The sequence below is a fragment of the Euprymna scolopes genome, chromosome 16, assembly GCF_053919585.1.
Source record: "Euprymna scolopes isolate OS-2025 chromosome 16, ASM5391958v1, whole genome shotgun sequence".
NCBI lineage: Eukaryota > Metazoa > Mollusca > Cephalopoda > Sepiida > Sepiolidae > Euprymna > Euprymna scolopes.
In genome coordinates this window covers 46400601-46417100 of record NC_136497.1, presented here as the reverse complement: position 1 = coordinate 46417100, position 16500 = coordinate 46400601, and the positions used below count along the sequence as shown (strand labels likewise).

The window sequence follows — 16500 nt, the reverse complement described above, 5'->3', positions numbered from 1 at the left end:
TTTCGGCACCTAGAAAGTTGTAACATATTCTTTAGAGGATTAATATTCGGAGATTGACCAAGTCACTCCATTACCATATGTGTTTTGAGCGATTCATTATTTGATTTAGCAGCATCCTTTCTGTTTTCATACTGTGTAAAATATCCACGAATCACCCATAACTGTGAGATTGTTCGAGATAATTCTAGTTCGTAAGGGGGCGTTATAAATTGATGCTTCCTATTTTTTCTTTATTGCCGGGGAATATATTAGAGACAATTGCAAATAGCATTACCATGGTGCATATACTCATGCTTTCACGATATGATAGTTTCGTCCCTCTGTTGCAGGAAAGTTTAAAACTCCAGGAAACAATCTTTGTAATAAGCGTGCATCGGAAACTGAGATGCATTATTGAATTTATACCAGAATGCATTTAGAATAGAGGTGGCTGTAGAAATATAAAGTCTAGACCACAAAAGTTCGCCTGTTTTAATTGGACTAGTCTCGTCTTTGGAACTCCTCAACTATTTGAATCATGAATAGATTTTACTTTTGGAACGACCCTTTAGGTGTTTGGGACCGCTCAAATTTGCAAATAATTAAACACGATCTCATAAGTATGATTCAAATGCATCACATTTACACGGTGGCCCTAACAACACAGAACCATTCATTTACCGTAAGATCTGAAAATACACAAATAAATCATTTTCCCTCTACTAAACCATTAACTGCATCAGTATATGTACTTCGATTTAACGCAATAGTCTACATATCCATTCGTATATAACTTCTGAACTGTCCATAACAGTTTTATTTACTGCTAGCAGGACCCGTTTCCCGACGTAAGCCAAGGGATATAATAGGATGCTAACAACTTGAATTTCTATTATTTTTTTGTTTGCCCGTATATGTGCACTCCCATATAGGAAATTCACATGAAACCTTGTTTTGTGTTTGAATGTACACGTGAACTCAAAACATTTTATAGAATTTATCCGTGTTATTTCAGAGAATAAATATAGAAAATGTATTTCCTATGTTAGTTTCGAAAATAAGTAATAGTGTACTTCTTTTGTATTTGGAAGCGCTAGGTACATTACGAAGGTAAAAAAAAATGTAGAACAAAAGTTAAAGTAAAAAAAATAAATTAATAAATTATTGTATATTAAAATAAGTTAGAAATAAAATGGGCTGCTAATATTCGAACATACTGTATAAAAACGAAAAAATTCCGTACCAACCTAACGACAAAAAACGATAAAATGTTTATGAAAAATTGTTAGATAATGTTAAGACCATAAGTTCTAATATCTGGTATTTTCTTCGTAAGTAAGAATTCCTTATTGACTGGATCAGTTTTATTCAAACATGGGATATGCGTCAGGAACATTTTTTTGCAATTACATATATAACTGTGAGTATTTACTAACAATTTTCAGTGTTATTTAAGACCCCTGGTCAAGAAGATTATTCCTATTTCATCTCGTCTTACTTTCCTTCTAGGTGATGAAAATGAAGCTGCCAGTCGCCAGGTTTCCCGTTAAGAGACCAGTAAGCGTTCCCTGTTTTCCAATGTTATATGAATAGTATTTAAAAATACAGAATCTAATCGATTTTATTATCTCTAATCCTTCATTAAGAGTCCCGCCTTTGACTGATTTAACGATAAATATGACTAAAATTAGTATTTTTCAATGATAATTTTTTTCCGCTATAACTAAGCTTTGCGTGTTTATGAATTCCTCCGAGACTGTGGTAATTATAAATCAAGTGGAAATAACTATTTTAAATACGAAACTATTTTCTTATCATGATCTCTTATTTTGCCTTTTGTAGAAGTCCTCAAAGATTGAGGTGATTATTAATTTGACCGAATTACGTGACCCTCGCATTTTTTTCATGAGAAAGTGGAACTAATGTTCTGTTTCTATTATAGACGCTCTAAAACAACGTTTCTGTGGCGTAACAATTTGTTAATAAAAACCGTAAGACAGTCAATGTTTCACGAATTTTTCAATACTTATTCACAATTAATTGAATTTATATATAATATCAGTTTTCATAAGAAATGAAGCCTTGCTACTTCAAAGTATATCATAATTGAAATGTTATATTTTTGAAATTTGCGGAAAGTTACCAATTATTTTGTCGTTTACCGCGAATTTGTAAAAATTATAAAATATACAAGTGTAGTAATTGTTTGTTATAGAAATAAAACAGTTTCTTAATAATATTTATTGCAATTTAATGGCGAAAAATGAAATCCTAAAAATTGAATAATTTTAATATAAAAATGAGTTAGTATCAAGTTCCCTATGTGTTTGTTTACATTTTCGTCATCTGTTGTTAGGATTTTACGATGAATGCCCTGGAAAAGTTACTGCTGATTAATTCTTACGAGTTGTAAAATAGAAATGCAATTGTAGAGTGGTGGAAAACGAAGTCAAACATAAATTAATCCACAGCGTTCTTATATTTAATGCTTAATGTTAATAAAAACCCACCCAACTACAGTAAATAACAGTAAACCTTATATATATTCGTTATATGAAGGAAAATTACAATGATTATTGATTTAGAAAATAATGAAAATTAGAAGAATGTTGATAAAGCAAAACTATAAAATGAAATACAACGCGTGTAATAATTGAACTGTATGAGATATTGGGTAGCAGTGTAAACGGGGATGAAATGAGGATATAACAATGAGTGAGAAAGTATCCTGCTACTACTCGTATTCATGACATGTGCGGGAAAATAATTAGACTATGAATCATCGTAGGAATTTACTATATTACAAAAAAATCGATTGATATTAAATGGAAAACATGCATCAAGTATTGCCAGGTGTGTGATCATATTGAATGTATATACGAAGTCTGAGTTTTATTGCTATACTGTTTTCTCTAGTGAATGAAATCGTTTTTATTTTATAAACATACAGGCATGAGTCATTGAAAAACTAATGATTATACTTAACTTAACGCGTATAATTACAACCTTTTGATCACTTAAAAACCTAATCTATCATCGTTTTTAATAGTTTAATGGATCAACTTTTTAAATTTGATTTGAGCTCAATAAAATAAATTGACCTCTGCGGTCTCTACCAAATTACTCAGCGAATTGTTTGTCTAAAGATTTGAATTTTTTCATAAAGTTTTTTCAGACGTAGAGCAAGCTTTTTAATTCGTTTTAGCCGAATATTTGGCAATAAATCATACCTATAAAGTTATAAAGATTACATAGGGCTCGTGTAAAGCTGGACTGAACTGTTAGGTTTATATATATATATATATATATATATATATATATATATATATATATATATATGTATATATATATATATAGAGAGAGATGAGAGAGAGAAGTATGCAAACAACTTCATCTTGAAGACACAGAAAAATGAAAAAGAACAAGCCAGCAGTAGCACTTGAAGAACGAAAATCATAAAATATTATGGGACGAAGACGTACACAGGTAAATCCACTCAAGCCAGTAGACCGGATATCATAATATTAAACAAGAAAGAAACGTCTTGCCATGTGGTAGATTTCGACATTCATGCAGTCACAGTGTGAATATAAAGGGAATGAAGAAGAACAACAAATACCCGGAAATGGCCAGAGCGCTGACATCAGTATGGAAGATAAAAAAAAATCAGGATGACACCACTAAAAGTAGAAGTACTAGGAATAATCCAGAAAAATTAAACTTTGAAAATAATGGGCGAGATTGGAATTAGAGGAATGGTGAGAAGATTGAACGGATAAAAATAATGAAACGTCAGAAATATCAAGGAAAATATTTGAACGCCGAGATTCATACATATGAGTTAACCTGACGTATAGACACTGCAACAGGAATAAAGCACAATGACACCTTCAATGGAATCAATAAAATAGAAACTTTATGATTGTATGTTATCTCGGCCCCACAAAAAAAGAAATAGTGTCTATATCAACTAATACTGCACAAAATCGTAAAGGAGGGTCAAGAGGATTAAAAGTCGAGAAGAAAAAGCACTAACCACACCTCACGTGCATTAGTGCAAAGAGGACTGGGACCATACGGAGGTTTATTGCCACCTACGTCCAGTAAAGATCGATGGTCGCCATCAAGGAGAAACCAATGGTAAACAGATTTTGCGATAACGCAAATAAATTTGAACATTTTATCGAAAGAGGTGGAGTGTACTGGAAATGTGAAACGACGTGTTGTCACTCAACCCCAACTTCACAAAGGGAAATTTTTATTGCATGTGTGCCAACTCCTGCTGAATAATAATAATAATAATAATAATAATAATAATAATAATAATAATAATAATAATAATGCATCAGCGAGACATCGCGATTTCGATCTAACAGACATATTAAAAACAAAATTGATTTCTACACTTTTAAGATTTTTTTCCAGACTACGTATCACTTTTGATTATGGACTTCAAAAAGGTAATAAACTGTATATGATTCGCCAGATAAGGTTTAAATACTTGACTAGGTTCTACGCTTACTATACGCTACTACTCTAGAAACAAAAATACTGACACACCTATATTTACTTCTAATGTTCCATATATGTTGTCCTTGCATTTTGCTTCAAAATATCTCAAGTAATTTAGCAGAGGATAGCTCAACGCTAGCTTCGCTAAAGAAGACGCGTCCCAAACAATACATTTAGAAAATTTATTTAAGCAGTAAGGAATCATTGAATTTTATTAAATTCTATGTCTGTCAATTAGTGATTATGCTAATAGGGAACAACTGGCATCGAATAGTGCATGTGAATTGTTTTGGCAGTGATGAATAAATTCCATCACAACTCTACATTTATGCACGCTTGATCCACAAAATAATTTTTAAAAAAACAAAGTCAAGTGAACTATATACGTGGACAAGTAAGCCTTTTTTCAACATACAATTACTCACACACACACACACACACACACACACAAACACACACACACATGTATATATATATATATATATATATTGTGTACAGAAAGTTGTTAGTTGAGACAGATCATTGGTACCGTCGATTTCAAGCCCGATAATAAGGCCCGTTTAAGGTATCCTTATCAAGCTCTCTTCAGCCAATATTCCTCTCTTGTTTTGAGAGACGAATATTGGCTGAAGAGAGCTTGAAAAGGATACCTTAAACGGGCCTTTTTATCAGCCTTGAAACCGACGGTACCAATGATCTGTCTCAACTAACAACTTTCTGTACACAAAATATAAATACGCTCTTACAATTTGGATTTTCCTTTTAATTGAGCACTCTGCTGGAATTATTTTTCCAAAAAAAACTAATCATATATATATATATATATATATATATATATATATATATATATATATATATATATACTAATCATATACATACACATATATATATATACATATATATATATATATATATATATATATATAGTGAGAGTGAGTGAGAGAGAGAGAGAGAGAGAGAGACAGAGAGAGAAAGTGCGAAAATGCTAGTACATTATATATTTGTTTATTAGCTATATATATATATTTAATCGGTTTTTGGGGAAAATATGGCTTCCAAGAGGGCAAAGTTGATAGAGTTGACCTTTGCGGATTCTACAAAACACCTCCGTAAATTGATTGAGATTGTCGGACTGACTTCCTCATCTTGGTTGTTATCGTCACAACGTTTCGGCCGTTTTGTCCTCCGGCCTTCATCAGGTATTTTGTATCGACAATCTCAATCAATGAAAACACCTAAAAAATACAGACAATTACTACCTCCGTAAATGTTTGGTCTAAACACTTGAAATTTTAGATGTAGGTTACTTGGACATGGGTCAAATATTTTAATTTCATTTGAATCTAAAACAATAAAGGTAAAGGGGCCAAAATTGGGGTCAAAGTTTAAAAAATTCGACCACTACCGTCTCTACTAACTTTTCTCTATAGTAGTTAAGAAAACCTATTATATAGAAAGATATTACCGTACATATTCACACTTTTTAATATATACATATGCACATAAAGTTATGAACAGTACATAGGGCCCGTGAAAAGCCGATCTGAACTGCTTGTAAATCTAAAAAAGTGAAATTGTTTGTGTGTGTGTGTGTGTGTGTATGTGTCTGTGTGTGTACATTTCCCTAACAAACTTCTCAATTAATTTTCAGTCTAGGGGCTCGAGATTTAGCAGAGAAAGTATTGAGATTTGGGAAATCGGTTTTCGGCCAGATATTTAGCCGTCAAGGGGTAAAAAATCAATGGTTTTACCTTTGCAAACTTTGCAAAACTCCTCCGCCCATTTTAGGGCAGACTTCTTAAAATTTAAGATATAGGTTACTTGGACATGCATCAAACTTTTGACTTCAATTTGAGCCCAAAATAATAAAGGTTAAGTTGTCCAAATTGGCGTTAATTTTCTTTAAAGTTGACCTCTGTGGTCTCTGCCAAATTACTCAGCCAATTTTTGGTCTAAACATTTGAAATTTTACATAAAGCGTATTCAGACATAGGGCAAGCTTTTTGATCCGATTATTGCCAAATATTTTGCTGGAAATCTTAGATGTAGTCAAACTTTTAATATATATATAATGTCATGAAGAGTACATATGGCTCGAGCAAAGCCTGGCTTAACTGCTAGTGTATATATAAAATAACGGTTTATTTAGTCATGCATACATTTGTATATATATATATATATATATATATATATATATATATATATATATATGTGAATAAAAAGGAAAAACCTAAAAGAGTAAAAACAAAAAAAAATCAACGTTTCGTCCCTATTTCAGGGGACATCATCAGGATTTCTAGGCGAGGATGTACAGGAAGACGGTCATATATCACATGCGAAAGAGGAGAAGTTCAGTTCTCTTTCTGTTCTGGCGAGAAAAAAATTAATGATGAAAAGAGAATTTATATCTAGTGTGGTGGAGGGGGGTCGGGTTATATACATATATGCATTTTTTTTTAATCATGATCTAAATTAATGTTTTGTTCATTTATTATTATATTACCTATGATTGGGCTACATTATAAAATCCTTTTCTTTGTTTGATGGTGTTAATGTTTGAAATTAAAGCAGATTGAATAAGTCTCCGTTTTGCTCTATCTGGGATGGATTTTAAGATTTTTGCACGTCTATATATATATATATATATATATATATATATATATATATATATATATATATATATATATATATATATATATATAAAATATTCTTCGAAACTCCGCGGATTAAGGACTATCCACTTATAAAGTGTTTCCTTTTCAGATTGAATATGTTTTTTTAACTCAAAGTGTTTTTTAACATGTTTTATTTACTGTTTGCTCTTTTATATATATATATATATATATATATATATATATATATATATATATATATATATATATATAAAGGAGTTTAGAACAATAGACTGAAGAGCAGAGTGTATTCTAAGGTAATAGTAAAATTACTAATTTAATTAAAATACAGGGAACGAAAAACTGCTCGCTGTAATTTAGATATATTAATATATATTACTATAATATATTATTAATATATTACCCGATAGGTAAATATCGTAGAGCTAATTTAATATTCAGTAATGTGATTGATAATTTAAAATTCAAATTATAATTAAATTAAATTAAATTTCTTGTGAAACGGATTTTTAATTTAATTCTAATTTGAATTTTAAATTATCAATCACATTACTGAATATATATATATATATATATATATATATATATATATATATATATATATATATATATATATATATATATACATATAGGAGACATACAGACGCATCGATAGTGGTTGTCTAAAGTATACACACCCAAGCACACACACCCAATCACACACACACACCCACCCAAACACACACACACACACACACACACACACACACACACATATATATATATATATATATATATATATATATATTGCTCAGGATTAAATGATGTTCCACTAATGTTCCACCTCTTGTATGTTTTAATTGTCCCAATAGAGAAGATACTGTGCATTTTATAAAATTACTAGCAGGCGGCTCGACGTTTTTACTTCGAAAATACGCACAGATATTATAATTTAATTAATGCAGAATTATTATTCGTTATAACAGAAATTTCGTAGCTATTAAACGTAACGTTAAATTATTTTACAAATGAAGAAAAAATGTGCAGAAACTGAGACATAGGTCTGCGAGTATTATGCTGTTTTTTGGGTTTTTTTTTTCGAAACAGTAAACTTTTTGTAAGTAATAAAAAAGATCTCCTCGACAGATATAGAACAAAACCTAAAAAACAGTGTATTATGTGCGATAACTATTATATCAGCTTGACACGCTATTTAACAATTGTTTGAAAACCTACTTATTCTTAACATAAGTAATCTGACATCTGAACTATTCACGCATGCTCATTCATGCAACAGTTTACAAACGGATAAAAATCTGATGACCCAGGTACCATTATTTTCAATTCTGACCCCACAGAACACATTTTTTTCGGCTGAAAACATTAAAACATTTTCCACGTTTCTTAATTCCTTATATACTTAATTTCTAGTCAACCGATCAAAGATTGGTTGAGTACATAGGTTTAGAAGTGTCTTCGCATACAGACACAAGCATTCTCACACACACACACACACACACACACATACACACACACACACACACACACACACACATATATATATATATATATATATATATATATATATATATATGTATGTATATATATTCGAACCCCCGGTCGTAGCCCCGTCTTTAAGTACACATAATATTATATTGTAATTAATGCAGATTTCTTATATATTACGTTAAATGTAACGTTAAATTCCATAAAAAAGTTTTAAAAAAAGAAACAGGAAAAAAACTGAGACATGTCGTTATGACTATTATAATTTTTCCAAAAATGTTCACCACTTTTAAGTAAAAAAAATATCCGAGCTGACATCGAAACCAAAACCTAAAGACAGTGTGCCAACTTCGATAATCAGCTTGTCAGCTTGACACGATCCTTCAAAAGCATTTACTGCTATAATTATTCTTAACATTAGTAATCTGTCACATGAGCCATTCACGCATGCGTATTCGTCAAATAAATATGATGAACATCCGATGAGCCCCCCCCCCACGTATATGTTTTTCAATTTTGACCCATTTACAACACACAGTTCACAGGACGAAAACGAATTAAAAATATTGTTAAAAGAAAAGGGTCCCCTGTTCCTGTAAGAAGAACGTTAGATACGTGGGAAATGAGATTAGGATAGATCGGATTCGAACGTTGTAAGCAAGGTTCAGAAATAGATTCAGAAAATGGAATGTTAGAATTTCGCATTGTTAAATTTCATATAAAATAGTTTAGATATCGTGTGTTTGTATAAAAGAATTAATTGTTCATTCTTTTATGGAAATTGAATTAAAAAAGGTCAGCTAAAAAATAATGAACAATACAATTTAAAAATATATTGAAAAATAGGTTAGTGAGAATTCTCTGTCTGCAGAAGTGTGTTTTGGGAACATGTGCCGAGTTACGTATGTTTATCCACGTGATTCGATCACGTTTAGAGCCATATATATGACTTCATAGCAGAAAGAGAGATTCTCAATAATAGAAGCTTGGATTAGCAGAGAGTCGAAGATCAGAGGCAGTCGAGTCCGGACCCAACAGTCAGCACAGTCGGTCGGACAGAGCTTATATGCTCAGAGAAGGGTCCCTTAAGAAGCGAAGGGAGAACGTTTAATCATGTCGAACGACTTTGGATTCCTTGACGTCATCATCATTCGACCAGTCGATCCGATAATAAAGACGTTATCATGTTTTTGTAAAACTGTGTCGTGTCATCATTCAACAGCAAACGGTAATGTGTAATCCTTAATATTAACTTTGTCTCCCTCAGCGTTATTATGAACTTTATGTAACTCTTACAAGAAATGTATCTCTCTCTCTCTCTCTGTCTCTCTCTTATCATCTCAAACGGTTATACCTGTTTCCCTTAGTATTGTTACTAACGTTACCGTTAATATGATCTCCAATATGGACCTCTGTACAACAATATTTCTACATGTCTGAATACCTATATATCAAATTCCAAATCGGTAGATAAAAATTCGAAGAGTATATAGGTTGAGAAATGTGATCACATATTTTCACTTTTATAGACAAGCAAGCGGCCGTAAAATATGCATAAATAGTATATTTTAATTCATACAGAAACTGAAATATGTGCATGCGAGTATTATGTTTTCTTTTTTGTCTAAAAAAGTTCTCGTCTAGTAAGTAAAAAAGAAGTTCACGTCTAGTAAGTAAAAATGATAATACTCAAACTACGATCGAAACCAACATCTAAAAACTGTAAGTTTAATACGATAACCAATAGTCAAGTTCGTCACAATATTTAAAATTGTTTTCACACCTACAACCCCTTAATATGTCACGTGAACGATTCGCACATGTGCATTCGTGAAACATTTGACAAACAGATAAAAATCCGATTACGCCCACGTACAAATTTTACAATTTGGACACGTAAGCAGCACTTTTTCTTTCTGGATAGAATCCAGTTAAAATGTTTTCACATGTCCGAATATCCTATATACCGAATTCAAAATCTGTAGATCGAAAATTCGTTGAGTATATAGGTTGAGAAGTGTCCTCAAGTACACGTTCTCACTGTTACAGATATACAGATAGATTTTTACATAATGGCTTAAATGAAAATTTGAATAGCAAAAATCCAGTAACCTAGTTCAATTGTACTCTAAACAGAAACATTAATTTCGAAAGCACCCCTGTCATATCAAAGAAACTACTGTTGATTTTATGTGGTTGTTCTTTCTGCTTGTGCGTTGATAATGGTTGGAGATTAATTTGAAAATGAAAAAGTCAAGTATCATTGTTCAAAAAAAAGAAACATTCATTTCGAACCGACCTCTGTGCTATCTATGAATTTGCTGTTGATATAATTTGGCAGTCTTTCCGCTTGTGTAATGATAAACCTTTATAAATGCACCTGTTAATTAAGGCTGTATAAGGTGTTAGCTTTGGTCAAAATGGCCCATACTTTCTTTCATCGGATTTTTTATTATCGATACTCATCGAAGGTATTCCCATACAAAACCTATCTAAGAACACTGCCGTGTACGTACATTTCATTTGTGTGACATTTAACATTAATAGATCCAGCCATTTCGGAGTCGACGAAAACCAAATCACAATCTTACAGTCAAATTTCCTTTTACATAAAATTATATACATATGTATACACATATCTGTATACCTGTATATCTGTATATGCATATATATATATATATATATATATATATATATATATATATATATATATATATATATAGATAGATAGATAGATAGATAGATAGATGGATAGATATGCACACCAGACTACCCGTGACCCGTTGGGTCATTATGTTATATTAGCTATGGAATTCATGTATGAACGTGACACTTGTGACGTAAAGAAAATTGTTTTTTTATTAAAATAACAGAAACATTTCTATGAAAGTATATTAAAATGAAAAAAGAATATAGATAGATTTTTATGAGTCGTTCTGTTTATTATAATTGATTATTTTTGAAAACAAAATACAGTTATTGAATTATAAGTGGTTGGCCAAAATATAAATGTGCACTGAACAGATACCATAATATTTATTATAGTTACATTCAAAATTTGGATATATCTGCTTTTTTTTTACATCGTTCATTTCTGTATTACGTTTAAGTTATTTTAAACCCCACTCTTCCCGTGTTAAATAATAATTTCGAAATAATACCGTTCACATTTCAGCGTCCCAATTGTTCTTAAATTATCCAAACAAACAATTATTAATACTGTCTGCTTTTTTTTACATCGTTAATTTCTCTATTATGTTTAAGTTATTTTAAACCCCACTCTTCCAATGTTTAATAATAATTTCGAAATAATAACGTTAATATTTTAGTGTGCAGGTCAAAATCTGAAAAAAAAAAACGCGATTTGTGTTTATTTGTTTACGTTGTTATGGAAAAAAGCTTATGCGCGCATGCGCAACCGGATGTCGTAAACCGAAAAGTGGGTTACATACATCGTTACAAGGTCATTTGAGTTTTATAATTATATATATATATATATATATATATATATATATATATATATATATAAATGAAATAAAAGGGAGGTAGTGTTTACCTGATATACTCAATGGTAAACTTCAACCTAACATAAATAACAGTATTTATACAGATAAATTTTAAAAATGTATATATTATAATTTAATTCCAACCAATCTATGTCCTCTGATTAGAAGAATAAAAATAGCATTCTTTGAAACGCCGAGGAATAAGGACTTTCTAAATTGTTTTTTTTTTTTTTTTTTGAGTATTCGGTCAAACAATAAATTTTGATTGTAAAGTTCAACATATCGTTTAAAATTTCTTTCTCATATATATATATATATATATATATATATATATATATATATATATATATATATATATATATATATATATATATATATATGACAAAACACTATTTACAATTCTTAAATTGCAAAATATACTATGGCATTAAATCTATAAACTCTATATGTTGATTTTTTTCATAAATTCCAGGATTACTACTGTCTTAATGCGGGTCTATTCAGAATTTAATAACTTAATAACATTTTAATTTTATGTAATAAACACATGTATATGATGTGCTTATTATAACGCAGTGCATTATATATGAATTAATATAATATATATTATATATTTACATTATATGATATATAATATGTGTATAAAGCTATACACATCTATATGTGTGCGTGTAGGTGTATGCTAACGACAAAATGAAACGAGACATACAAAAAGTACTTATACATTAATGAACGTTTCATTTTTATTTCAAGACTAAAAAAAAAATAAAAATAAAAATACAATTTTGTTTTCCAGTTCTAAATTTTTGGGACTATAGGTGACTACTTTTTTAGTGTATATATATATATATATATATATATATATATATATATATATATATATATATATATATATATATATATATATATATATATATATATACATATATTAATATATATAGAGAGAGACGTATATATATATATAGACGTAAATACATATATATACACGTATATATATATGTATAAATATATATAATATCATATAGATGTATATATATATATATGTAAATAAATGAATACATATGTATATACACACTCGTACACACACACACATATATATATATGTATATATTTATAATTGAATATATGTATATATATATATATATATATATATATATATATATATATATATATATATATATACATTACGGTGTATATTGCAATCCACAAAAAAAGAGTTCCAAAAATATTTTAACATCGATGACATAATCGTGCCAATATATATATATATATATATATATATATATATATATATATATATATATATATATATATATATATATACTTTAGAATAAAATTACCTAACAATCAACTGATATAGATACCTGTGATTATAAGTTTTACAAGATATTACTGGCATTTGGAAATCGAACATTCCACGTCATAATTTTAAAAATCCATTGAATGACTAAAATTTTACATATATATATATGCATGTATATATATATATATATATATATATATATATATATATATTGATATGGATATATACATACATATATGCATATACTTTAGAAATGCATATCTATTTTAAAACAAATATGTGTGGATGTAGTTTTAAAAATATTAGTAATGATCGGTAATACCATGAAACTGCACTAAATTTTTAAGGGTACGCACATTTTATTATCATAGCCATACATATGTTTGTGTTTGTTTGATACACCCTTAAAAAATATATATATATATATATATATATATATATAATGTACATCAACATCTTAGATGCATATGTATATGTATTTACTACGTAAAATTATAAATATATAACACCATCTTAAATACATACATATAAACATCTATAAATTAACACACAAAACACGAATACATATAATTATATATATATATTTATATATATATATATATATATATATATATGTATACATAAATAAATTTTTAATATATATATACATGTATAAATATATATATATATATATATATATATATATATATATATACATGTATACTTATATACATATTAATATATACATATGAATATAGTCAGTGGAGGGCGGGGATTTCTTGCAGCTTATTATTAAACCTGCTGATCACGTGAGTTGGTTTCCGTTTTGCCAATTACACTTTTTTCTCTGTAGTGGCTTTACTAACATCAGGGGATGGGGCTCTTTGCATGTCGTAACGGATCGTGAAGAGCGCTGGCATACCATCACCAATGAGATTGTCATTCGGTTGCGCGCTTATTATACCGGCCTTGTGCCACATGTAAATTAAGCCTAAGACTGATAACATTCTAATGCTAGAAAAAAAAACCAGTTTTATCATATTTGGTTTGTCGAGATAGAAGTGGAAATATTTGAAACATTCAGAAATATTGCGCATATTTGTTCTGGTAGTTTAGAAAGTTTAATTGATATTAAAACCCTCCTTCTAGGCGGCTGCACGCTTTAAGGCTAGCACATCTTCGCTTTTGGGTGTGTCAGAATTATTTTGTGATCCATGCTAGTGTTCAGAATTTCGAGGCAATTCCGAGGGAGTTGATATCAGTTTCTCTAAGTACTTTGGGCGTATCAAAATGCCTGTGGGTCCAAATTAAACCAAGCCTTACATCACATGGTAGCCTTGGTGGTTAACAGTGACGTCACCGAGAACAGTGAAAAATCTTCGAAAAAGGCACTCGAAAACTCCGGACAACGCGACAAGTAAGTCCTTTTTTCGCTCTGTTTCTTTGGCAATCTTTTGTATCAATTTTATATTTGAAAAAATTTTGTTTACTAAAATGTTGAGTTTTTATCCATGTGTAATGGTAAATCGAATAATCCTATAAATTGTCAAGATTTAATTGTGCGTGAGTATGCGTATGGTTGTGGGTATTTTTAAGTATAATATAAATATATAGATGCTTAATATACAATATTGCCGAAGGTGTAAACCGTTAACAAGTAGAAGTAAACATGTAGCTCCAATATATATATATATATATATATATATATATATATATATATATATATATATATATATATATATATATATATATATATATATAGTCATCCACATACAGTACTGTTTCGCTGTTTCACAGCTATATATATATATATATATATATATATATATATATATGTATATGTGTATGTGTGTGTGTGTGCGTGCGTGTGTGAGTGTTTATGTGTGTGTGTGTGCGTGCATGTATACATTTGACAAATTCCGTAAAATTATTTCAAATTATGAAATTTTTAAAATGTGTTATGCATAAACTTCATGACTACCATCGTAAATTTAAGAAGTGTTTGAATTAATTTTTCACAAAAAATAAATATTTTATTCTTCAAAAAAAATTATTCGATTGATTTTTTTCAGATGAATGATGAACGACCGTTTCCGTGTATACTATTTCAGTAATATTTAATTTTAAGCATACACGCACATACATATATAATAGATAAAATAGCATGAGAGTTAGACAAAGTTAGCCAGTCACATGTAAACACACACACGCACATACACACGCAGAAACACGCACACACACACACACGCGCGCGCACACACACACACCCACACACACACACACACATATATATATGTTTTTTCTTGTTTATTGCTACTCCATGTTGAGTAAAATTATGTATACCTTTGAAAAATTGAATAAATTTTGAATAATAAGATTTTTATCATATATATATATATATATATATATATATATATATATATATATATATACGTGTGCATGTAGGGGGGGCGTATGAGTGTGTAAATTTGTGTATGAATAAGCCATGTTCAGAAAGATAATATTATAAAATATTTTCATACCACTAAATAAGCCGCATCTATATTATTTGAAAATAATTCTGGTAGGTAAAGACATGTAAAACACACACACACATACAACACACACATATATATATAGAGAGAGAGGGATGCATATATAGAGAGAGATACAGATGTATATATACATATATATTTATATACACACGCACATATATATCAAATATAGATAGATAGATAGATATGTGTGTACGCGCGCTTTTGTGTATGTGCATTATGTACATAGGATATATATATGTATATATCTGTTACATTGCATATATACATGTATGTAGATGTATGCATGTACATGTATGTATATGTACATATATACATACACATATATATACATATATATATATATATATATATATATATACAGGTATATATATAGAATTTACATATCTACACACACACACACACACACACATATATATATATATATATATATATATATATATATATATATATATATATATATATATATTGCAATTTTTCTACATTGAAGATTTTCACTCTGCGTGTAAATACGTCTGTCTATAAGATAATAAGTTTTACAGAATTCGTTCAATATAATAAAAGGAAAA

The 16500-nt window shown here is 29.3% G+C and overlaps 1 long non-coding RNA gene across 2 annotated transcripts in view; it reads left to right on the top strand.

The window, feature by feature from the left end:
- The first annotated feature begins 14208 nt into the window (after positions 1-14208).
- LOC145295934 (uncharacterized) overlaps positions 14209-16500 on the top strand; it is an 87810-nt gene continuing 85518 nt past the window's right edge. The window contains exon 1 of one of the 2 annotated variants that reach the window (XR_013869917.1): positions 14209-14814. This is a non-coding gene — a long non-coding RNA (uncharacterized LOC145295934). The remainder of the gene's footprint in view (positions 14815-16500) is intronic. The other variant, XR_013869916.1, reaches the window with a different exon arrangement.